Source organism: Schistocerca piceifrons, chromosome 4 (genome assembly GCF_021461385.2).
Source record: "Schistocerca piceifrons isolate TAMUIC-IGC-003096 chromosome 4, iqSchPice1.1, whole genome shotgun sequence".
Taxonomy (NCBI): Eukaryota; Metazoa; Arthropoda; class Insecta; order Orthoptera; family Acrididae; genus Schistocerca; species Schistocerca piceifrons.
The window spans coordinates 324482185-324507473 of record NC_060141.1 but is presented as its reverse complement, the minus strand read 5'-3'; positions in this window follow the sequence as shown (position 1 = coordinate 324507473).

The window sequence follows — 25289 nt, the reverse complement described above, 5'->3', positions numbered from 1 at the left end:
TCCGAGTAAGCGCCACCTCAGCCTGCCTGTCAATTATGGGAGCATACCTGTTACATGCTTACCGCGATCTGTCATCTCGCATTGTGATGCGGGATACAGCGCCATTGGACACAATACGTGATCTCGAATCCTACACGTTGAAGGTGAGCTGAACAAACGGCTGCATTAGCTAGGTTTTACAGCTAATGGAAGGCATGGAAATAATTCAGACATAAGCAGATTGATTTGTCACCGGTCGGTTTAATCAGTACGAAATCGTTGCGGAAATGTTCGGTGAGGTTAGATGGTTATAATACCAACAGAATTTTTCGTCGCTGCTTGATAGAACATGACAACTATAAAGGGTGAAATTTCCTGGCAGATTAAAACTGTGTGCTCGACCGAGACCTCAATTCGGGACGTTTGCCTTTCGCAGGCAGGTGCTCTACCACCTGAGCTACCAAAATACGATTCACGACCTTATATGAGTGTACGGGCGATAAGTCGTGCCTAGGTAGCTTAGTTAGTAGAGCACTTCCCGGTGAAAGACAAACGTCCCAAGTTCGAATCTCGGTCCAGCACTCAGTTTTATCGGCCAGAGAGTTTCATATCAGCGCACCGTCCTATGGAGGGTGAGAAATTCATTCTGAAACTATAAAGGGGGTTGAAGTATTACAGGTCGAAACGAAAGGAGCGAGCACAGGGCCATAAACAAGCAGTTATTTCTAACAAACACGGGTCTGGTAACCAGTGGTTTTTCGCGATACCACCACGTTGCCTACCACGCTGAATTACTCGTCGTGTATAACTCATTTCCTGTAACACATGGAACCGCGCGACCGCTACGGTCGCAGGTTCGAATCCTACCTCGGCATGGATGTGTGTGATGTCCTTAGGTTAGTTAGGTTTAATTAGTTCTAAGTTCTAGGGGACTGATGACCTCAGAAGTTAAGTCCCATAGTGCTCAGAGCCATTTGAACCTGTAACACAAACTAATAGACCATTTGGATGATGTTCCTGATGGTAAAAGGGTGCGTGCGTGGTACATGAATGATGCACCGGCACACTTTCTTGTCGGTGTTCGGAAATATGTAGTACGAATTTTCGGCAAGTATATTGGTCGTGAATCGCCAATACCATGGCCTCCCGGATCCCTCGACTTGAATCAGTTATATTTTTTTGTATGGGGTTATTTAAAATGATTGACGATCTATCTCTTTATTGTTTGAGAACAGTGAGGATTTCATGGCTCTGAGCACTGTGGGACTTAACTTCTAAGGTCATCAGTCCCCTAGAACTTAGAACTAGTTAAACATAACTAACCTAAGGACATAACACACATCCATGCCCGACGCAGGATTCGAACCTGCGACAGTAGCGGTCGCTCGGTTCCATACTGTAGCACCTAGAACCGCTCGGCCACCCCAGCCAGCGAGGATTTCATGGATTTATTATTTGACACTATTGATTTTATCGCGTAGTATGCTATTGTAAACGTTTCTATGAACCTGATGATAATCTGTGGGCCGTAAATGGTTGTTTGTCACAGCTCGTGGCGGTAATTTATGACATTCTTCAAATCTTTACAAGCTGTGGGGTACCATCTTCTCGTATTTACTGCAGCCCATTTGTTAGTCAATAAATTCTGGGAACCCATAATGTGTGGTTCTCAGTGCGTTCGGAACACTGCTGGCATTTGTTATCGTGTACTCCTACAGGCATCCATGAGGAGACGTACTGAAGCCTTCCTTCACATGAACGCTGGCCGTGTGGAAACTCGTTGTAATGTGTTTGCCCTCACGTGTTTATCTGCAATTGGTAATGTTACGTGTATGTAGGCGAGCGACATTGGTACAAGGTAAGGTGAATTTGTTTGCGAAGCTGTGCTGTCCGAGGGCCGACAGCACGACGCGGACGGACGGAACGCCAATGCCGCTCCAAGGAGCCACGTGCGTTAGCAAAGGAGCGCACCCCACAATTGAAAAGGGGACAAAAAAAGGCACTTCTGCCAAGAAGACATAAATAATTGTTTAAACAATATTTGAAGACAATCTGTTATCATTCATCGTGAGCACACTTGCACGAGAATGCTGGCTTATTTATTTATGAAGTAATTATTCCTTGTATTTATTGTAAACGATCTGAGTGTAACTGAATGTTCATGACATTTCTTTATTTAAATATTGTTGTAATAGTTCAGTCCAGGAAGCGGTCAGCTTGAATCAAACCATGGTTATACAGCTTAAGGATGATGTATTTTTGATGGGGATGGCCTTCAGCCGATGGAGAAGCAGGCAGTAGAAAAACATTATGGGAGTCCAGTAGAGACTCGGAGTTTCCGAATGACGAGCTCAAAGGAGCGATTGTGAACACTTTTATGTGGGTTCTGGAAGAAGAGTAACGGGCGCGTTTCCGTCATCTAAGTGATTGATTCTGGGTGGTCAACGGCCGCTACCATACTTTGACTTCTGAAGGGACTTTATATTTCGAGAGGTCTGAATGTGTGCCAAAGAAGAACTCTTTAACTTTTTCCCCTTGTAATGTGGAATTGCCCACAGAAAGAGTATAAGTTACTGTTCTTCATATCATGTGTGTCAATTTGTGAGTTGTCATATTGAACTCTGAACTACTTTGAGCTGGTGAATCTTTCCTGTATTGTGATCACGAAATGAACTTAGTTTTCGCGAGTCTTTGATGACTTTTACTTTGGGGATTTTGCTACCATTCTCTTATCGCTATCAACGTATCTTTACTGCATTTGATAAGTGAATTTTCTGCCTGCATTTTTGCTGAATATCGTAGGACCACTTTCTGTTTATTTCAGATGTATGTATGTTATGTGCATCAGTTACAGACGCCTGAATAGAACCTTAGTAATTAAATTAATCATTTAACTTTTATTTTGTATTTGCGTGTATTTCATTACTTCGCAATTCTAGCCAATGCATAGACTGTTTGAGTGCAGGATCACAGCTACAGGTATTTGTAGCAGGTTAGCTGTGAGACATGAAATCAGACGTGTGCGGCTCAACTCTATGACTACATTGAGTTATAATTTTTAACCACGGCAGTGTATAGCCCAGGTACTTAAGGTATGAGCAATATGAGGCAAAGTCGCATCCAGTTTTCTTGTATGGGATGCTGTTAGGCAGAGCAACTCCACCATGCAGCAACCATTAGTAAACGACGCAAATCTGGATCCTCGGTGTTTCTGTTATAAATTTTTCATGTTCTCAGTCGTAGTATGTGGCATCTGGCAAATTATTGGTTTCCGGACCTATGTTTATTAGGATTATTTGCTTGTTTCCTCGTCCTCTACTTGTTCTCTACTTATCTATAATAGTAAAAGAGCCAGTATTGAATAGGAAACATTCCTGATGTTCTGCAAAATATATTATTTATTTCGTCAGGAGTCGGCTTTCGGCTACTGCGGTCACCATCTGTTGTTGACTGACGACGGAGTCAGAAACCGAAAGCCGACTGGAGACCCAATAAATAATATATTTTACCGAACATCAGGAAAGCGTTTCCTCCGCTGTTAGGGACGTGTAGTAAATAAGCATTTGCAACAGACTGCAGAGCAATTCAGCTGCCCCCGAACGTTTACCTCGCGTAAGAATCATACTGTGTAATAACAGGGTTCAAAGTATGTCTACATCTATTCTCTGCAAGTCATGTTACGGCGTTTGGCGGATGATGCTCCTGGGTACCAATATCTGATTCCACCCCCTCTCCCCTGTTCCATTCGTGAATGGTGCGTTTGATGATTGTCGGTAAATCCGCGCCACGAACTCTGGAGTGGTTTGCGCAGCATGGATGTAGCTATAGATCAAGACGGAGGTCACAGCTCAGTTCCACATGCCATATTTCCTCCGTGCAGTGGCGAATGAGCGTGGTGAGGAAGTAGCAGACCATTTCAGAATATCTACTGTTACCTCTGTTACCGTGGCCAGAACTATGTCTTCCTTCAAACGTGTGTGCGATATGGTTGGGGGGTAACTTCTACGTATCGGTCCTCTAGTAGTGTTTTAGTGCTTAGTAACCGTGTGTAGCGAGTTGTCCCAGGAACACATACAGGCCCACTGGGGCCCTCACACTCTCAATATTTAATGTGCAATGCTTAGTATTGGGGAGTAATATTGACCATCCTTGATCGACGTTGACAGTTTGTGCAATATATGGAAGAAGACTTAAAACCTTTAAAAATCCTGGGGCACGTTCAGTATATTACACAATGTATTTTACCGTGTGAGGGCGGTCTTGCGCAATAAAGATACCAAGACGCAGAGAAATTAAAGTTCTGAAGGCAGAAAATTATGAAGGAGCCTGGCAGATGTACGTTTATGGAAGCACCATACGGTATCTTGAAGAAGCGAAGTTTCTTATTGTTCAGGAAACGCCAAATATCACGTTCACTACAGCATCAAAGGAAACTGAGGACCATGGTGTCATGACGGTAAGCAGAAATGTTCGTTTTATTCAGAATTTGCAAATAAGACCAGGTCAGCTGTCCAGGCAGTAGGCATGTTTATTTTTCTTACAATAGATGTCACAACACGGACAAGATCAATGTCGCTTCTTCGTAAAACAAACGAAGAACAAAAACTCAACTTACTGGAAGTTCTGGAAATAAAGAAACATCTGGTCCATATCTTAATTGAATATTAAATGACCAAATACATCTCAATACTTCCCCTCTTCAAAACTTCACTTTATCCCCACTGTTGTCCAATACTTCCACCACTGTATGCTCGCTCCTTCCTCTCCCTGTATTTTCCTGTATTTATTTACTTTATCATGACTGCCTGTGTACTTCACATCTGTTGTTACAACTGTCATGTCTATCTTTTACTGTGTTTATGTATTACTTTGCATACGTAATACCTCTTCAAGCTATGCTTTTGTATTCATATAAACTACTAGTTTTGTTTCGTTGGGACTGTAAATTTAAATCATTATACAAGCACTGTTTTTCGAGATTAACGTTCATGTTTTCCCTGATTTATTTCCTTTATATTTCTTTCAGGTCAACTTTTTAACTGCATTACCACGCCACTGTCAAAGATGACATTTGCTCTGTGTTCGTGTCTCACTGTGGATGAGCAGCATCTTTATAACCATGTTTCCAAATATTATAACTTCTTTGAGGACGATAGTCGGTTAAAGTCTGTTGATGGCCTTGTAAGCTGAAAACAGATTAACTGAATAAATTAATGCTGTAGATGCAGAGCGTACATAATATCGTGTTTTCTACACTCCTGGAAATTGAAATAAGAACACCGTGAATTCATTGTCCCAGGAAGGGGAAACTTTATTAACACGTTCCTGGGGTCAGATACATCACATGATCACACTGACAGAACCACAGGCACATAGACACAGGCAACAGAGCATGCACAATGTCGGCACTAGTACAGTGTATATCCACCTTTCGCAGCAATGCAGGCTGCTATTCTCGCATGGAGACGATCGTAGAGATGCTGGATGTAGTCCTGTGGAACGGCTTGCCATGCCATTTCCACCTGGCGCCTCAGTTGGACCAGCGTTCGTGCTGGACGTGCAGACCGCGTGAGACGACGCTTCATCCAGTCCCAAACATGCTCAATGGGGGACAGATCCAGAGATCTTGCTGGCCAGGGTAGTTGACTTACACCTTCTAGAGCACGTTGGGTGGCACGGCATACATGCGGACGTGCATTGTCCTGTTGGAACAGCAAGTTCCCTTGCCGGTCTAGGAATGGTAGAACGAAGGGTTCGATGACGGTTTGGATGTACCGTGCACTATTCAGTGTCCCCTCGACGATCACCAGTGGTGTACGGCCAGTGTAGGAGATCGCTCCCCACACCATGAAGCCGGGTGTTGGCCCTGTGTGCCTCGGTCGTATGCAGTCCTGATTGTGACGCTCACCTGCATGGCGCCAAACACGCATACGACCATCATTGGCACCAAGGCAGAAGCGACTCTCATCGCTGAAGACGACACGTCTCCATTCGTCCCTCCATTCACGCCTGTCGCGACACCACTGGAGGCGGGCTGCACGATGTTGGGGCGTGAGCGGAAGACGGCCTAACGGTGTGCGGGACCGTAGCCCAGCTTCATGGAGACGGTTGCGAATGGTCCTCGCCGATACCCCAGGAGCAACAGTGTCCCTAATTTGCTGGGAAGTGGCGGTGCGGTCCCCTACGGCACTGCGTAGGATCGTACGGTCTTGGCGTGCATCCGTGCGTCGCTGCGGTCCGGTCCCAGGTCGACGGGCACGTGCACCTTCCGCCGACCACTGGCGACAACATCGATGTTCTGTGGAGACCTCACGCCCCACGTGTTGATCAATTCGGCGGTACGTCCACCCGGCCTCCCGCATGCCCACTATACGCCCTCGCTCAAAGTCCGTCAACTGCACATACGGTTCACGTCCACGCTGTCGCGGCATGCTACCAGTGTTAAAGACTGCGATGGAGCTCCGTATGCCACGGCAAACTGGCTGACACTGACGGCGGCGGTGCACAAATGCTACGCAGCTAGCGCCATTCGACGGCCAACACCGCGGTTCCTGGTGTGTCCGCTGTGCCGTGCGTGTGATCATTGCTTGTACAGCCCTCTCGCAGTGTCCGGAGCAAGTATGGTGGGTCTGACACACCGGTGTCAATGTGTTCTTTTTTCCATTTCCAGGAGTGTATTTACAACAACTGTTTTATTTCGTTTGCAACAGCAGCTAAGCCAGAGAAATTCATAGAAAGCAGTACATGTACACGAGAAATCGTAAGGTTAACTTATTTAATTTATAATTGTTCTAGTGCTTTAGTAAGCAGAGCTTCCATGAAAGAGCCACTGGTCCATTGAAATGCACACAGAAAGTTTCTCGGACTTGTCTCGGTCGTTATGCGTACTTACGGCTTGTATTTTGGAAGGAAGCAACTGAGTCGCAATACAGATCCCCATCGTCGAGCGCCGACATGTTCGCTATGAAAGCAAGAGTTCAAACTCAGGTGTGCGAATTGTTGGTTTCCTACCATACTGAAATCTCAGAGAACGTGTACAGCTGTGTAACTGTTATCAGTGTAAGTACCTAGTATGTCGTATAAATTTCAATTTAGTAGGTTATTCCTACTTTTTATGCAATTTTATCAGTTGCTAGTACGTTTACTGAAACAATATTTTTTATTTTGCTAAGTTTCTCTTTCTTGGTAATGAAGCTGGTAATGAAATGTTCCTCATTTTGTAAGCCTTATAAATATTAAAATAGTAATATTTATTGCATCTGTCATCAAGTGTCACAGTTCCTATATTCTGGATAAGTATTGATACGTTCGATGATGCTAAAAGAAGGGTTGATGATTATGACAGTGACGATGATGACAATGATGATGATGATGTTGACGAAAACGCCGACTGAAGACTGCTAGTATTTCTGATTCTGTTGAAATAGTCCAGCTACAAACGTTTTTACAGGTTGTTTTATTCTCCTGCAGACCTGTTTGCCAATGACCATCTTGTTTTTAAGAATGGGAAATGTGATGTCGCTTTTGTATACCTTAGACTGAATTTCGTTTACTGACAAAACTTGGATTGTTTTTCATGCGACAAAAGCAATTTCATTTTCATTTAGAAACCGACATATTCGTAATCATACTAGTGATTAGTCATATTGAGCCTACTATATGTGATGTTGGTGCTACCTTTATATCATGCGATTTAATGAGTTTTTGGTACCTGGAAACAGTCAACAGATGACGTGTTACTTCTCCAAAAACAAGAGAGCATTGCTCATCATACAGACACCTAGGGTAGTATATGTTAATTTATTCTGTAAAATGAACGTAGCGAACACTGGAATTCTTTTCGATGTGTGTCCTAGGATTCAAGGTGAAATGAGCACGTTTAGTATGTTTCACAGCTGCAGTAACGTTGTGCAATAGCGCAAAATACAATTTGTGCCACATAGCGACCATCACCTTCGGGTTAAGCGTAAAGCTTTAGTGGTGTAATTGAGTTGTAGTTCTCGATGTTTCCGACATCTCTCTAAGCTCGCAACTTCGGTAGACATAATTCGTAATGCCATAAACTGCTTTGGAGAGCTTAATACTGCCGAAGCCAAGCTGATTAATACGCCTTGGAGAAATCTCTAAGTTCAAACTCCAATAACGGCAGTAGGTTAGTGTCAGGCATGAAGCACGTTAATGAGCCTCAACAGAAACCTGCCGAGAGTAAATGGCTAATACGTCAGCGGAACACTCCTTGGGCTCTACTTGTTAATATCTAACGATTTTATTTCCCGCTATGCTTTAGGGAAGTTCAGGTGTAATATGTGTATTACGTGACAGATAAGTTAAAAAGTATAAAATACGTATTTTCATTTAATCACATATTAACTTTTGTATGTTTGACACCGTTTTGCCTCGTGAGAATTACGTTCCATTGTGAGCGAACAGTTCTATTCTGCAATGCTGATCAGAAATTTATCACTTTGTATTGTAAAATCTCTTATTGGTATCTCTCCTCTGTTGTGCACTCCCTTACTATTAGGTGCCATTCGATCCGTAGATTACTTAGCTCTCGATATCTGGTGATTATTTGAGTTACCACTATTTGTTTAGCATGACAGTTAACTTGACGGCACGAAGCTCCTGATTACGTGTTTGCCCGTCAACGTAGCTGTCGCGCGGTTCCAGACTGAAGCGGCTAGAACCGCTCGGCCACAATGGCCGGCTTCAAAAGAGGAAGTAACTTTATTAACCAATGGATTGTACTTTCCATTTGAGTCAGAAGTGTTGTAAACATCTACCCAGCTCATGTGTTTGAGCATTCTCCTAAAATTCTCAATTTTTGTGTGATTTGTTACGCTCCTGCACTCAGATTGAATAGATTTTTCTATACTGACGAGTTTCAAGATTTAACACAAGATGACGCATATCAATATCACGTAGCCCATATGCTATAGGTTTCGTTATTTTTTTTCCTAGATTTGCCTACGAAGATATTATCAATAGCAGTCTCAGTGCGTTTATATAACCTAACTGCAAATTTCACAGTAGGAATCAAATTGAATGACAGTGTTACTGACTGCAACAATTGTTCACTGACCGAGCTTTTCAATAAATCCACATTAAAATCACCAGTAACCACAATATCCTAGTTTTTTGCTGTGAGATGGGACAATAGGGCTTCCAGATTTTTTATGAAGAGGTTAAAAGTTTCCTGAAGGTGCTGTGTATAAACTTTCCATTATCAGGGACTTATTATGAAGTACTACTTTTGTCGTACAAGCTTCTCGGTGCTGCTCTGATCAAAATTTATTAATATAAGTATTCATGAAATTAAAACAGTTTCAGACAAATGTGGCAACTCCTCTTTTCTCTACTTTTCGCTACAGAAGCAAGAAGCTAACTTGAATCCTCTAACATTTAACATATCTATAGCAGTGGTCACATGATGTCCAGGAAGCAGATTATATCAACTGGTTTACTCAGCTCTAATTCTTCAACACAAATAAGTAACTCATTAAGCTTACCGCTCAGTCCTCGGATATTCTGATGAAATAAGAATATTTTGTGTACCGGGTGAATAACAACTGGATGAACCTAATTTTTCTGTCCCTTTTTGAATATTTCCAGTTTCAGTTATGGGCTGTTTGCATGAATTGTATACATTAGAATTTGCTTCCTGGCTGCCTACTTTATCAATATGATTGTCATTTTCAGCCTGTCTGTGAACATTTTTTGTTTCTGCCCTCCATACCCTAAAAAAGCTACCCACCCTTAAGTTATTTGCTATTAGCTCAGACACTTCTTCCTTCCCTTTCCTGTTGAGGTGAAGGCCATGCCTAATATAGTCCCACCTGCTTATAGAGTCAACAGAAACTACACCGGTAATTGGCCCCATACCTGATCCAAGCTTTTTATCGTCCACGTTTCGCTTCCGTACAATGTCTACACTCCAGACGAATAGCTTCAGAGAAGACTTCCTAACACTAAAAACTTATACTCAAAGTTAGGAAGTTTATCTTATTCTGAAAATCCTCTCTTGTTATCACTATTAGTATTTATTTCCACTTTACATGTGCAATCATCAGTTACCTTGTCCGTTCACATTTATGTGACTTCTGAAAATGCCTGAATATGTTTCCGAAGGATAGATACATACTTATATTGCCTTTCAGAATGACGCGATCATCTAGAGGGAATATCACGAAAACATTCCATAGGCCATAACGCTCCCTCGTCTGGTCTGGATCCTTCTGCGATTGTTGAAGGGTGTTTGCTTTCAGACGTTTCACATCGTACACGCCAACGGCTTTGTGGCTGACAGAGCATAAAACGTGGTTCGTCTGAAAAGACCATCTGTCGCCACTCAGTGGACGTACGGTTGCGGCATTGACGTGCAGATTCCAGTCTTCGTTGCCAATGAACAGCAAGCAGTCAACATGTGTGCATGAACCAGGCGCCTCCTGGAGATTGCCATACGTAGCAATTTTCGCTTCACAGTCATTGAGGAGACACTGTTGTTAGTCCCTTAGTTCATCTCGGCGGTCAGTTGCTCAACATTTGCACGTCTATTCGGCCATACACGTCTTCCCAACTGTCTTCACCCCTATCATCTAAGGCCTGTGGTGCCTCAGTGACAGTTTTTGATGGAGCCATTTTACCATGCATAATTTACTTTAATCACGGCTGCACGCGAATAGTTCACAAACGTAGCTGTTTCGGAAATGGTTCCACCCTTGGTCCGAAAGCCAGTGATGGTGTCATTCTGGACATCAGACAAATCGCTCCATTTCTACATTTCGACAACGGCTGCCCTGTTTTCCGCGTCTCCGACACGATTTATATACCCTCCACTGCCAGTACTGCCACCGATCGTCTGTGAGTGGTTATTGAAAGTTGCCATTGAATATAGGCGACTGAACTGTCCATTTTTCTGCCTAAATAGCGAATGCATTTATTACTTCTAATATCTCGTTTTCTAATCTGATTTTCACAGAATCAATTGATTTAACTCGAATGCACTTCTTTACCTTTGTATTAATCTTGTTGAGATTAATATCATAACTGAAACTTCCTGGCAGATTAAAACTGTGTGCCAGACCGAGACCTGGACGGTTCGCAGGAGAGCTTCTGTGAAGTTTGGAAGGTAGGAGACGAGGTACTGGTAGAAGTAAAGCTGTGAGGACGGGGCGTGAGTCGTGCTTGGGTAGCTCAGTTGGTAGAGCACTTGCCCGCGAAAGGCAAAGGTCCTGAGTTCGAGTCTCGGTCCGGCACACAGTTTTAATCTGCCAGGAAGTTTCATATCAGCGCACACTCCGCTGCAGAGTGAAAATCTCATTCTGGTAATATCATAACTTCTTTGAATATACAGATCTTCAGGTAAGTGACGGAATATTTTGACAAGCCAGCTTCCATCTTCAGACATGCCTGATGATTGATTGTTTTCCACTGGGCGCCATTTTTATAATAACATCGCCCTCCCCCCCCCCCCCGCCCCCACCCCCCCGCAATCCCTCCCTCCCCTGTTGGCGGCATCTAACCGGCCATCTGCAGGCGTACCTGGCAGAGTGTTGGGGAAAGCAAGTCGTCGGTGAACGATCCGGTGTTCTCAGTCCTGCTGCCGCCTACGCCAGACACAGGTCTCAGCCGGCGCGGCTACAAGAAGTCCTCCTCCTTTTCAGTTGCCCGACGGTACTGCATTTCCACACAGACTGCTGTTGTGCTTCGAATATGCTCAAGACTAGATCCCAGAAGAATTCAGACTGTTGCAACAACTTGGTGCCGTTGTAATGTACGACAAGTCCATGGCATAAGCACTGCTTTGCTACAGCGAACTTTGTCAGCTGTTCGTTGTCTGTGTGGAGTTTATGCTCACTGCATCTCTGCTGTGTGTCTGAATAGCCTGACCTACATAAATTTTCTCGCAGTGGCACAGGATGCGGTATACTCCCGGTTTTCGGAGTCCTGGGTCATCCTCGACTGATCCCAACAAGGCTTTCGGTGAGGCGAGTAGGCAGGACACACACGTGACGTTATGTTACCAGACTATTCTTCCGATTTTCGCCGACGTGTTTCCGACGTCTGGGGACAGGTTTCTCTTCATCCTCATCAGACCTTGGTCTTATGGCAAGCCGTATCTGGTGGTTGCAACAACCGCAGGAGGCACGGTCTGTGGTACTGCAATTCGGCGGCTAGACTGTCTTGCCCCGAAATTTTGGATACTCTGTGCGCTAGTGTGCATAGGACACTTTCTTATTATGAGGATGCGGTACATCTGTTGCATTAGTTTATAGTAGACGATGTATCTTAGTGCGCCATCTGGTCTTCACTTGATGAGCACATCCAGAAATGGAAGTTGAATATCTCCAACGTGAATTTGATGTTTTGGTACAGTGAGTTCAGGGTGTTGCAAGAAGACTAGTAAATGACGTCATCCGTGCGAGCAGACTACTATCTTTTCATCTATATACTGAAATGAGCACAAAGGTGTGTAGACTGCCGAATCCAGGGCTTCTTTTTCAAATGCCTCCATAAACATATTGGGCACCACTGGCGACAGCGGGCAGCCCATTGCCACTCCATCTGTTCGTTCGTAGTAATTTCCATCTAATAGAAAGTAGGTTGATAGAAGAAGAATTCAAACAGTTTCGTCAGCGCTGGTCCAAACATTTCGTCTGTCAGGCCTAAGGAGTCTCTTAGAGGTACCCTTGTGAGGAGAGACACCATGTCGAGGCTCACCATGAGGTCTTCTCAGGGCAGTCGGAAGTTCTGGAGCTGTTGGATGAAATGCACTCGGTGTATACTTCATGCTGTTAACAGACCGTGACTTTTTCCTCTGTCTGTTGGGAGGAAGGCTGCCTTATAATCTTCTCGGAGGGACTTAAAGTCTATCCTCCCTTTCTTGGAGATGTTTGGCTTCGCTGTAATAATAGCCCTAGTAAGTGTACTGCTTGTTTCACGTCATATTTCCTCCACAGCATCCCACGTAAGTGGAAGAGAAAATTCTTCCACCGTACTGATAAATTACGCTGTTGGCAGGGTCGTTCGGTGTCAGTGCGAAATTTAGACTCTTTCCTAACACAGAAAAAGTTGTGTCGTCAATAATTTTCCCTGTACATTTGATGAAAGTTTTCTGGTGCTCTCCTTGCGGTGGTTTTGCCACAAGAAGCCGAGTGTCCTCCTGTTTGACTTAATACCAGGTGACTAACATCTCAGCAGAAAGAAAAGGGTGACATAATTTGCTCCTCTTACGGGGAGGAAGTGCACAGCAAAATGAAGAAGTTAGCAAGTCTTGGAACAGGAAAGAGTACCTTCTGACATACCATTGCTTGACAAGGTCGTTCCTCAGATGAGGACTCCAGTAGCCAACCACATCACCCGAAAAGCCAGCCTACCCCTAGTCAGGGAGAGGATCCGCACACTCGACGCAGACTCAAGGGAATCTCAAGAGAACTCTTCAAGGTACACTTGCACTTGGCGTCTTCACTCTCCCCTGACTCGTGCGAGTGGATGGATGGTCTCAAGCCAACAGCGCATGACAAGCTTCTAAACCACCGCAAGAAATATCTTAGAGAACTGTAATCAGTCCTACGGTCAAAATAACGAGACGACGACGCTACTCGGTTGACAACCCGTGAAAACTTCATATATGAAATACGCCGAGAAAGCCTGCACTCACATAAATTGATGATGTTACCTTAACTGTATTAACAAAGGGGCTAAATTCCGCATTGACACAGACGACGTTACCAAGAACGTAATTTCTCAGCGCAGATGAAAAGTTTGCTCTTTAACATCCATGCGACGTTGCGGAGGAAATACGACGTGAAATATACCACACACTTACTAGGGCTACTTCACCGGAGCCAAACTTTTCCAAGGAAGCGATGCTAGCGCTTATGTGCCTGCAAGAAGATTCTTATCAGGAGCCAAGGAAAATGCTACAATGCTGCTACCATATGAAGTACTGTATACAAGCAAAACAAGTACGATCTATTGATGACGTCTACGGGAGAGTAGATACTATCGACTGAGTGAAGAGGAAGATCATCAAGCTTCTCTAACACACATTCCAAGATAAGATGGTGAAGAGACTGCACCGCCTAGACTTTTCAGACTACCTAAAGTCTACAAGGGAGCAACGCCACTGCACCTAATTGTTAGCTACACTGGCGAATCAACATCGGGTAGAATGAATAAAACCTGACAGTGATGTCAGTCACTTTGAGGACATATACCAGCACCACATACGGAATTCGACGCATTTCATCCAGTTGTTCCAGAACTTCCCATTGGGCCAAGAAGATCTCATGGTGAGCTTCGACGTGGTGTCTCTCTTTACGAGGGTACCTCCAACACACTCCCTAAGCCTCACAGTAGAAACATTTGGAGCGGCGCTAACGACGTCAATCCACTTTCTATTAGATAGAAGTTACTACGAGCAGACAGTGTGGTGAGGAGCTGCCCACTGACACCAGTGATGTTCAATATGTTTATGGAAGCCCTTCAATCGGTGGTCTATTGCCATTGTGTGTTCTCGATGTTTAGATGATATATTCATAATCTGGCCGTATGGACGACGTCATACACATGGCTTCTTGCAGTATCTGAAAAAGCTATATGAAAACATCAAATTCACAATGGAAATGGAAGAAAATGCCAGCTTCCATTTTTTGATGTGCTTGTGAAGCTAGGACACAGCGTCCACCGTAAACCAACGCAAACAGATTTGTACTTGCGTGCCTCCAATTGTCAAAATACTCAAATGGCTCTAACCACTATGGGACTTAACATCTGAAGTCATCAGTCCCCTAGACTTAGAACTGCTTAAACCTAACTAATCTAAGGATATCACACACATCCATGCCCGAGGCAGGATTCGAACCTGCGACCGTAGCATCAGCGCGTTTCCGGACTGAAGCGCCTAGTATCGCTCGGCCACAGCGGCCGGACCTGCAGCTGTCAGGTCCCTTCACAAGGAGAAAGTGTCTAAGCACACCAGTGCAAAGGGCATGCAAAATCGCTTGGCACGACAGTCTAGCAGCCGAACTGCAACCGTGTTTCGTACGAGCCGTTACAGCAATACCCAGATACGACTTGCCATAAGACAGAGGCCACAGCCTGGTGAGGACGAAGAGAAACCTATTGTGACGTCGAGAACACGTTGGCGAAAATCGGAAAAATGCTCTGGAAACATTACGTCAAGTGGATGTCCCAGCCACCAACCAAGACGAAAGCCTTTTTTGGGTCAGTCAAGGATGACCTAGACCTCCGAAACCGGGTTTATACCGCATCCCCTAGTGGCAAAATGTATGTAGGCCTGACTACCCGAAAGGTACAGGAGAAACGCACGGAACATAAACACCACAAAGCTAACGAACAGCTGCCTAAGTATGCTGTAGCAGGACGCTGCATCCCCGCAGACATATCGTGAATTATGACTGCATCAGAGTGTTGCATCAGTCGAATACCTTCTGTAATATTGTTCTAATAGAGGGTGTAGAGACCAGGTTACACGACGAATTGTACGTAATGACAGTGGTTTCCAACTAAACAACGTCTCAGACATACCGTTGAGCATGGTCAAAGCACAGCCTGCGTGGAAAACCGATCCCGTAACGGCAAGTGAAGACTATGAAGTCGAGTTGTCTGCGATCCGGCAACGACCCGCGTCTGGCGCTGGCGACTGCGAGACTGAGGACACCAATCGTACTCTTTTGACGTGCTTCTCCCAGGTCCGCGCCCAGAGACCGCTGGCTAGGGGTCGACCAGAGGAAGACAGTCATTAGGAACACCTGAAGAGGGGAAGAAGTCGACTTGCTGAAACATCGCGCCTTCTGGTCGACGCCACCGGGCTGAAGTACTCAAAATCTTCCTCGTTCCAAGACATTATAAATTTCGTCTAACGGATGTGCCAAGCCCTTTGCCATTTTGACGTACCTACTAACTATTGCTAGATAATTATTTTGTTCACTCCTCTCTTCCGGAAACTTGGAGAAATGCGTGACAAAAATTTTACTGTCCTACAATATATCCCTTCACTACCGATTCCGATCATGGACCATCTTCACTATTGTGACAACTTCACATGGCAGACATGCTATTTAACCAGAAAAGTATACGCCATTGCTGACTCGAAAACTTAAGAAAATTGATAGTTAATGCCGTATTGAAAACGTAAGAGAGCTGATACTTATTGCTGTATTACGGCGTTAGTACCAATTTTCTTACGTTCTGGAGTCAGCAATGGCGTATACTTTCCTGGTTAAATAGCATGTATGTCATGTGAAATTGTGACGATAGATATTTTTCCACTGTGGAGATAGTTCGTGATCGAAACTGGTAGTGAATAAACATAAGGTAAGACACCACAGTGTGTGATGGATTTCTCCAAGTAAATCGATGCTGTTGACAGTCGTCTGAAAAAAAAATTGCTCTTCCGGAAGGCATTAATGCATATTGGTGATAAGATCTTACGATTAATCAAGTGAAGGACGTAGAGAGAGCGGAAAACTTTACGCACAAATCTCTCCTTCCCAAGTATACACTATAGATCACTCGTAAGAGAACTACTAACATGAAAAGCTGATTGTCCTGCTGTGGTATCTTTTGGTTTCAATGCCTTCGTTACGCCTTTGTTACGCGTTATATTTGAACTGTTGCTTGGCTGATAGGTCGATACAACCCCAGCAACGCCGGCCGAAGTGGCCGTGCGGTTAAAGGCGCTGCAGTCTGGAACCGCAAGACCGCTACGGTCGCAGGTTCGAATCCTGCCTCGGGCATGGATGTTTGTGATGTCCTTAGGTTAGTTAGGTTTAACTAGTTCTAAGTTCTAGGGGACTAATGACCTCAGCAGTTGAGTCCCATAGTGCTCAGAGCCAGCCAACCCCAGCAACTAGACTGCAAGAGACGAACGGTACGGTGAGCCATCTAATCAGGTTAGAGACGAATTTTACTTGTGAATGGTGTGTAATCACCAATTTCTGTTTTGGTACAAGGGAGCCTCCCACGACCGGTGTTTACTTGAATTAAATTCTCCGGGTTGTGTGGAGTGTTCGATGAATAAGGTGTTCACTAACATTCTTTCCCATAAGCAGGAGATATCTTTAGAGATAAAACTAGTAGCTATTCCTGTTAGTAATATTTTGCATGTTGGGTGGTTGCCAGTTTTATCATTGAAATTTTTCCCGCAGATGGATAACAGAATGTTAGGAAATTGTTTTACACATCGACTACGGCCTCTCAACTAGTACGTTTTTACTGAAGTTTCGTATTTTTCTTGTAATAGCGTATTTGATTTACTACCAGAAATCGAGGATCATAAGCATCACTCTTTTTCGGTGTAATAACATAATCGCCAATCACGTTCAATTTACCTCTTTTTGACAGTACATAACAAGCTATGCATTACTGCGAAAAGAAACAAGATCCGTCAAAATGTTCTGGGTATAATCTAATTTCTATCGACGGGAATCGAACGTACATTTCTCCATTTATTTTGCAACTTCATCGTTGTTATTTATTCGCATTTGTTATTTAGCAGCTCAATGTACGAGGGCCTCCCGTGCTGTCTCCAAAATATTATGGATTGCGTGGTGTCCAATATTTCGCTCCAATAATATCATATCTTACACTTAAAATAAGTTCCTACGCGTGCGGACAAGTCGACAAGTCTAGTCTGCGTTGAGAACATAGCAGCAGCAGTGGTGTTACAGGAGGCTGTTGAAGATCAGATGGCTTGATGGAGTAAGGAATGAAAACGTCCTACAACGAGTCAGACGAAAAATGCTCACATAAAGAGCTAGAATAGTTCGGCACACATTACGTGAGTCATTGCTGAAAAATGTAAATCTAGCGTTGATGAAGTAAAATGTAGCAGTTGTGCTGAAATGGATAGTTGGCAGGCGACAGGAATGAGAATTAGCAAATAACCAATCTTAGCACCTGTGACCGATACGAGAACAATCGTCAGACCAAATGCTTGATAACACACAGTGCTTGATGACCATGAAGCCATCCTTTGAGTGAAAATAGACGATACTCCGTTGAAGGACTTATACGTACGGTTTTGTGTGCCATATCACAAAGAGAAGAAAGAACGTGAGATATCCGAGAGCACAGTCACTGCTTAGTAGATTTATGAGCACACCATACAAAAGAATTTTCAGCTTCCGCAGACGTCACACCAATACCTTGTAACAACGCCTGTAGTCTTGATAAGTGTTTCACTTCTGCGTTGAAGACAGTTCTCGAGTTTCCAGAATGAGATTTTCACTCTGCAGCGGAGTGTGCGCTGATATGAAACTTCCTGGCAGATTAAAACTGTGTGCCCCACCGAGACTCGAACTCGGGACCTTTGCCTTTCGCGGGCAAAGGTCCCGAGTTCGAGTCTCGGTCGGGCACACAGTTTTAATCTGCCAGGAAGTTTCAGTTCTCTAGTTTCCTCAGAAGCGCTATATCCAGTTGAAGACGCTCATTGATGTTCACATATCGTTGAACTACAAGTTGTGGGGATTTTGATTGCTACGATTCTCTCGCTTTTTAAAATAATCGCAACATTTTATGGGCTTAAGACGGAAAAGCCTGTGTTCGCGAATCAGCACGATTTTAGAAAGCATCGCTCGTGCAAAACTTAGCTTGACCTTTTCTGACATGATATCGTGCGAACCACAAATCAAGAGCTGCAAGAAGGTTCAAAATTCCTAGATTTCCGAAAAGCATTTGACATGGTGCCCCACTGCAGACTATTAACGAAGGTACGAGCATACAGATTAGGCTCCCAGATATGAGAGTGGCTCGAAGTACTTCTTAAGTAACGGAACCGAGTACGTTCTCCTCAATGGTGAGTGTTCATCAGAAGCAAGAGTATCTTCAGGAGTGCCCCTGGGAAATGTGACAGGACTGCTGTTATTTTCAATGTGGTATTCCAGAAATGTACCGACAAAGTTCGAGAGGTTGTAGAGGGTGTCTTGGGGAACAATTCGAGGATAGGAACCCACGTCTGGAAACGTCATCCAACGACGCTATAGAGCGTCGAAGTTATAGACTCCGACGACTGTCACTAGGCCTCTCCTCCGGCAGCAAACGTGATTGTTTATGCTGACTGACCCTCAGTGGAACGTCTCACAACGTTGTCTGTTGTTCAGTAATTGCGACGTATTGCCATGATCGCCAATGGAGAAGATGGAGCTAGCTGCTGTTTAGACCTTGTCTCCTCTGCAGTGCACTGTTGCCTTGATGGATAACGGTTTTGGAGACAGGATTCCATTTGCTGCTCATTTTCCTGCTGTATAACGAAAAACACTGGAGATGTTAGAGGGCTCATGGAGAAAAATAAACTGCAGATAGAGACCTGTGTCTGAAACCATCGTTCGCAAGGAAGCAGAGCATCGCATTCCTAGGAAACAAGGCCTTTTTCACAGCATCTAGCTCCAAATTCTGGACTGGCTATCTAGGGAATCAGTGACGATCACTTTGTAACAAACATCATTGCGAGGCGTTCCGCCTATGATCCTACTGCTGCCGAGTGGGTAGGCGCCAGCACCTGTAACTGAGACACTCTGTAGCGTCGTTGGATGACATTTCTAGTTACGGGTTCCTGTCCTCGATTTGTTCCTCAAGACATCCTCTACAAACCCTCGAAGCTTATCGCCACATTTCTGGTACACCTGTTTATAATAAACGATCTGTGAGACAGGGTGGGCAGCAATCTGCAGCTGTTTGCTGATGATGCTGCGGTGTACGGGAAGGTGTCGTCATTAGATGGTTGTTCTAGGACAGAGGATGACTTAGACAAAACTTCTAATTGGTGTGATGAATGGCAGGTAGCTCTAAATCTAGAAAAGTGTAAATTAACACTGATGACTGAGGAAAACAAACCCATCTTGTTCGAATGAAATGATAATTAAATCAAGGCACTAAGCTGTCGACAAGCGTTGATATACACCAACGGGGACGGTTGAAAATGTGTGCCCCGACCGGGACTCGAACCTGGGATCTTCTGCTTACATGGCAGACGCTCTATCCATCCCAGCCACAGAGGGCACAGAGGATAGTGCGACTGCAGGGATTTACCCCTTGCACGCTCCCCGTGAGACACACATTCCCAACTTAACGTCCACACTCTGCATTCGTAGTGCCTGAGCCGTGAATGGCTAATGTGCCCGCTATCATGTATTTCACACCCTTTTTTAACGTACTTCCACCTCACTACGTTAATTTAAATTAGTACTGTGACTGCTACTTTGCCTGACCGTGAGCGGCGTAAGCAGCGCGTATCGATATATCCCCTCTCGTAGTATCTTTGCTTGACTGCTATTACTTCCCGGTCGTTGTCTATCGTAGAGTTTGTCGAGTTCGGCTCTGCACTCGGTTGGAACGCCTCTGGAGAGCAGTCCGGACCTGCCAGTCGGGGAGTTGCAATGCGGCACTAGTGCAGTCGGATTGGAGTGTCAGCGAGGCCTGCGTCGACATGGCTCGCCCGACCATTGCCGCCACGCATTACTTGAGCCGGGCCACGATCTTGGTGGATCGTCGGTCGCTCGTCCTACCGGACGACGCGTTTGGGTTCGCCGGTCGTTCATGAGTCGTGTGTGTGTGTGTGTGTGTGTGTGTGTGTGTGTGTGTGTGTGTGTGTGTGTGTGTGTGCATCGACTCCCGATTTGTCTTCTTGTGTGCTTAGTTATTGTTGGGTATCGTCCTGGTCTTCGTGCAAGTGTTTGTCAGGTTGTGTGTAATTGGCGTGATTTCCTTTCACAAGTTATTTAAATGTTGTCGGTATACTGGCTCTGAGAGGTCGGTCGTCTGATCGGGCGACGTGTAACTGGTTCTCTGCACGCTTCTGGTCCCCTTCAATTATCATCTTGTGGAACTTGGGTCGGTCCTTTCCTGGTGCAGGGATGTCATTTAGCCAGTGGGCGTGTTTCCTCTGCATGGTTGGGTCCGAGCCAGTATTTCCGCCGTCGTGTGTCTGGAATTGGGTCAGAGGCGCACCAGCAGTGCAGTCGCGGCGGACCAGCAGGCAGGCAGCCGGTCGGTTGGTGCGGACCAGTGAAGACATATCTGTGCGGTGCAGTCGACTGGGTCCGCTGCCGGGCCCTGCGCAGTGTCGGAGCGCGTGTGGAGCTGTCCGATCGCTACGAGATTCGTGGTTCACCGACCCAGGACGTCAAAGTTGAGCAGTAGTTTCAACTACCCAAGCCACGTGCATTCATGTTGTGTGCTTCGTAGCTTTCGTGTGTTTGAGTTCTCATGAAGCGATTGCTGACAAGCAAGGCGTTGTGTCGGTTGGTCCATGGCTATCCCCTCGTTAGGTTCCGACGGATCTAGTTGGGCTCACCGCCTGTCTCGCCGAAGTGAACGAGGGCAGACCGACCTCCCTGGGAGTTTTCTGAGTGCCACCGGTGTTTAATTATCTGTTGTCAGTACTTTCAATTTTAGGCTTATGGTTTTGTTTTCTTAAAATTTTGCAAAATTAATTTTTATTTTTATCTTTCAAGCTTAAACACTGCAGCGTTCTGCCTTTAAAGATTAAGGTAATATATTCTGAGGTTTTGAAATTTAATTGTGGGCCTCAGCCATTTGTGTTGCACCTTGCATATGTTGCATTTTTGGGTTTTAAATTATTTTATTGCTATCTTAATTGAATTTTTGATTTTTTTAAGATGTCTTGTTGGCCTTTTGCCTTTAAAGGTCTATGGTAATATATTCTAAAATTTTGGAATTTAATTGTGGCCCTCAGCCATTTGTACTGCACTTTGCGTATGTTGTTTTGGAATTATTTTATTGCTATTTTAATTGGATATTTATCTTGTTAAGATTTCTTGTTGGAGGCCTTTAGCCGTGAAAGAGTTGCATTCGGTAAAGATTCGGTTATGTGCCATTTTGATTGTAAAGGTTATTAAATTACAATAAATGACAATTAGAAGCAGAAACTGACCTCAACCCTTGGCCCTTTACACAATCCTATTACATGTTCTGTCCAGCGGGTTTAGCGGGCGTCTCAATGCACCTGCCCATTACACTCATTACTCGTGGCAGACAATCTTACCGATTCCCGTAAGAGTTCGGTCAATGCTTGTGCATCCAGCACAGAAGAAGGAGGTCAATCGCCGGTTAGGCTTAACTATGTGAAGATGGTATCTGTTCTTTCGGATATCTTCACATACATATTGTTCGAATACGGCATTAGTAGTGTGTTGCTTAAATATCTAGGTGTACCGCTGCAAAGTGATTTACAATGGAACGAGCATGGAAGGATTGTAGTAGGGAAGGCGAATGGTCGAATTCGGTTCATTGGGAGGATTTGGGAAGTGTAGTTCATTTGTGAAGGAGACTGCATATAGGGCACTAGTGCGACTCATTCTTGAGTCCTCCTACCTTGTTTGGAAGGGACTGAAGCATTTCAGTGGTGGACTGCTAGATTCGTGATCAGTAGTTTCGAACAACACGCAATTGTTACGGAGATGCTTTGCGAACTCAAATGGGATTCCCTGGAAGGAAGGCGATGTTCTTTTCGGGTGACACTACTGGGTAAATTTAGAAAATGGGCATTTGTAGCTGACTACAGGACTATCAGGAAATGAAATTAGATGGGTAGATCACATAACTAATGAGGAGGTATTGAATATAATTGGGGAGACGAGGAGTTTGTGGCACAACTTGACAAGAAGAAGGGGCCGCTTGGTAGGACATGTTCTGAGGCATCAGGAGATCTCAAATTTAGCGTTGGAGGGCAGCGTGGAGGTTAAAAATCGTAGAGGGAGACCAATAGATGAATGCTTTTGGAGGAGGTGCTCAACTAATTACTTAGCGTACACCGACTACGAAGGAAAGCGGAGCGTGAGAGGTAATTCAACAGATCGACGAAAATTTGGAAATTTGTGGTAAGGTCTTATGGGATCAAACTGCTGAGGTCACTGGTCCCTGAGCTTACACACCACTTAATCTAACATAAACTAACTTACGCTAAGGACAACACACACACCCATGGCCGCGGGAGGACTCGAACCTCCGACGGGGGAGCCGCGCGGACCGTGACAAGACGCCCCCCGACTGCTCGACTACCCCGCGCGGCTGATCGATGATCATATCTCATAATGATGAACATTTATTACTATCAGTTTCGAAGATCGTATACGACACAGTGAATACATCCTGAACAAGTATGGGGCTTATATGTTCCCTTATGCTACTAGGAAATACGATTATGCAGTTGATAAATCTGTTCAACAGGAAAGCCGTGTTGGAGAGAAATTAGGATAGGATGCATAGGAATTGTTGAACCATGAATAACTCTGAATGACAGTGATCAGTCAGTAACACAAACGGTAAATCAAATGAAACTACTGCGTGCTATACGACTACAATGAGAACCTCACGATTACTGTGTATCACACATGAATTACTCCCAATAAGAGAACCAATAAATCTTGTAAAAGTTGACGTGTAGAAATACTACCATATGTACAGAGATTTAATCCACTCGGTGACTTTAGCATCATGTGATTCGCAATATAGTTAGGGACAGTCTACAAGATCAGAGCCAGTCCGTAAAACTACACTAATTGGGATTAAATTCATTACATGAAAATGTTAGTAGCGATATAGGGGTTTATTTTACGCAGTGGATCTTTCTAAAGGTAAAAATTCCTATCACAATTCACTGATTAGCAAGCATCTGGTGATCAGTATAACACACGGGGCAAGTTCGACCTAAGGCACATGTGGGATTAAAAACGTCGCAAAATGATGAGAAAACCGATTGAATGAAAACTCCAGAATCACTGAGGTCACTCAAATGACTGAGGATTGCTCGTGGGTCTGTTACGCATCTGTTACAAGGTGCGAAATAGCTGATCAGATTCACTCATTTGAGCTACACGCCGTAACAAATAACTATTCTACGAATGCAGCAACTAATAAGACAAGGGGAACACAGAATTAAACCAAAGTGGCTGTGCTGATGATAACGTGATCTCTCTCCGACTAAGGACAAAGCACAATCACCGTCTCGTGCATTACATGCATATTTAATCAAAAACAAAACACGATTTCTACCAAAACATTAACGATTACTGACTCTGAATGTAAATCTGTCGTTTACTCAGTATATATCATCAGTCTAGCCTATACTAAGCAATCTGTACTTGCAGGGGATCATGTTCAGAAGAACAGACATACTCACCACTTGATGACCCCAGCAAGGGTGACTAAAAAGCGGCTCCCAGTCCGTTGTTGCAGATGGGGCCTCTTTCTTTACATGGACGATGAGGATGCCTTTACGTGCACCTGGCCAATGGAGCAGGTCAAAAAGGCGGGAAAAGCTCTGAGTGAGCAGCAGGTTTTGTTGCTGGACATCTTTGGAATGAGCCCAGGGGGGTTGGTATTGTTGAGATCTGACTGACAGAATTTCTCGAGCCATCACTGCTTCGTTTGAAAATACCCACACATTTACGCCATAAAGAAATTATTCAGTGCTTGTCAAGGGAAAGGAAGAAGTCGCACAGTATTTGTTCAAATACTGATAATGTTCGACTAAGGAGACGAGACAAAAATTCTTAAGAAATTAGTAAAACAAGGAAAAGAAGCAATATGAAAGGGGGCTTATTATCGGAACTTCCGATTGAAATTGCACCTCCGATTCCGTTTCCGTCTGTGACAGTTATGAATGGCCATACCGAATGTGAATGTTCAGAGTTTGATCTTCAAAAATCAAAACTTCAAGTAGCGCCAAGAACGTGGCGAGCGTTATACGCCACGGGAGTGAAGGATGTTGCTGTCTCCGGGCTGCCTCGACCCATCACTAGGGAACGCCGCTGTTTACACGTCGCCTGAGCACTTCCATTCCGGGAAGGATTAGGGGATTAGTAAATTTAATACGAGCCTTCTGAAAAGAGACGGGAAAACTGGAAACACAGCACAAACGGCTTTCAAGCAGTGGCAAAACGTCCGAAAAGTATTTGAAGGTACAGTCTTTGATGTGATGTTCCATTACTGTGTGTGAGGGAGTCTGTATTTATCAGCTGCTCCTGAGCCTCAAAAGTGGTCATAATACTAAGAGAAGCGTAATTTGGAAGTACTTCAGTGAAGACGGAAATTTGCGAAATGTAGAATTTGCATGAAATGCCATTCAAGAAATGGAGGTATTAGTACCACTTAAAAAAGGACGTTTAAAACCTTCCATACTGCAGAATATGAATAATATAGAAAACTCTGACATGAAAGACGTATTACTTTACCAATCACCCTTTCATCCGAGAAAGTAACATACATGTAACTATGAAAGAATTCTTGATGTGAAGTTAGAAAGAAAGGGATATCTCGAACAC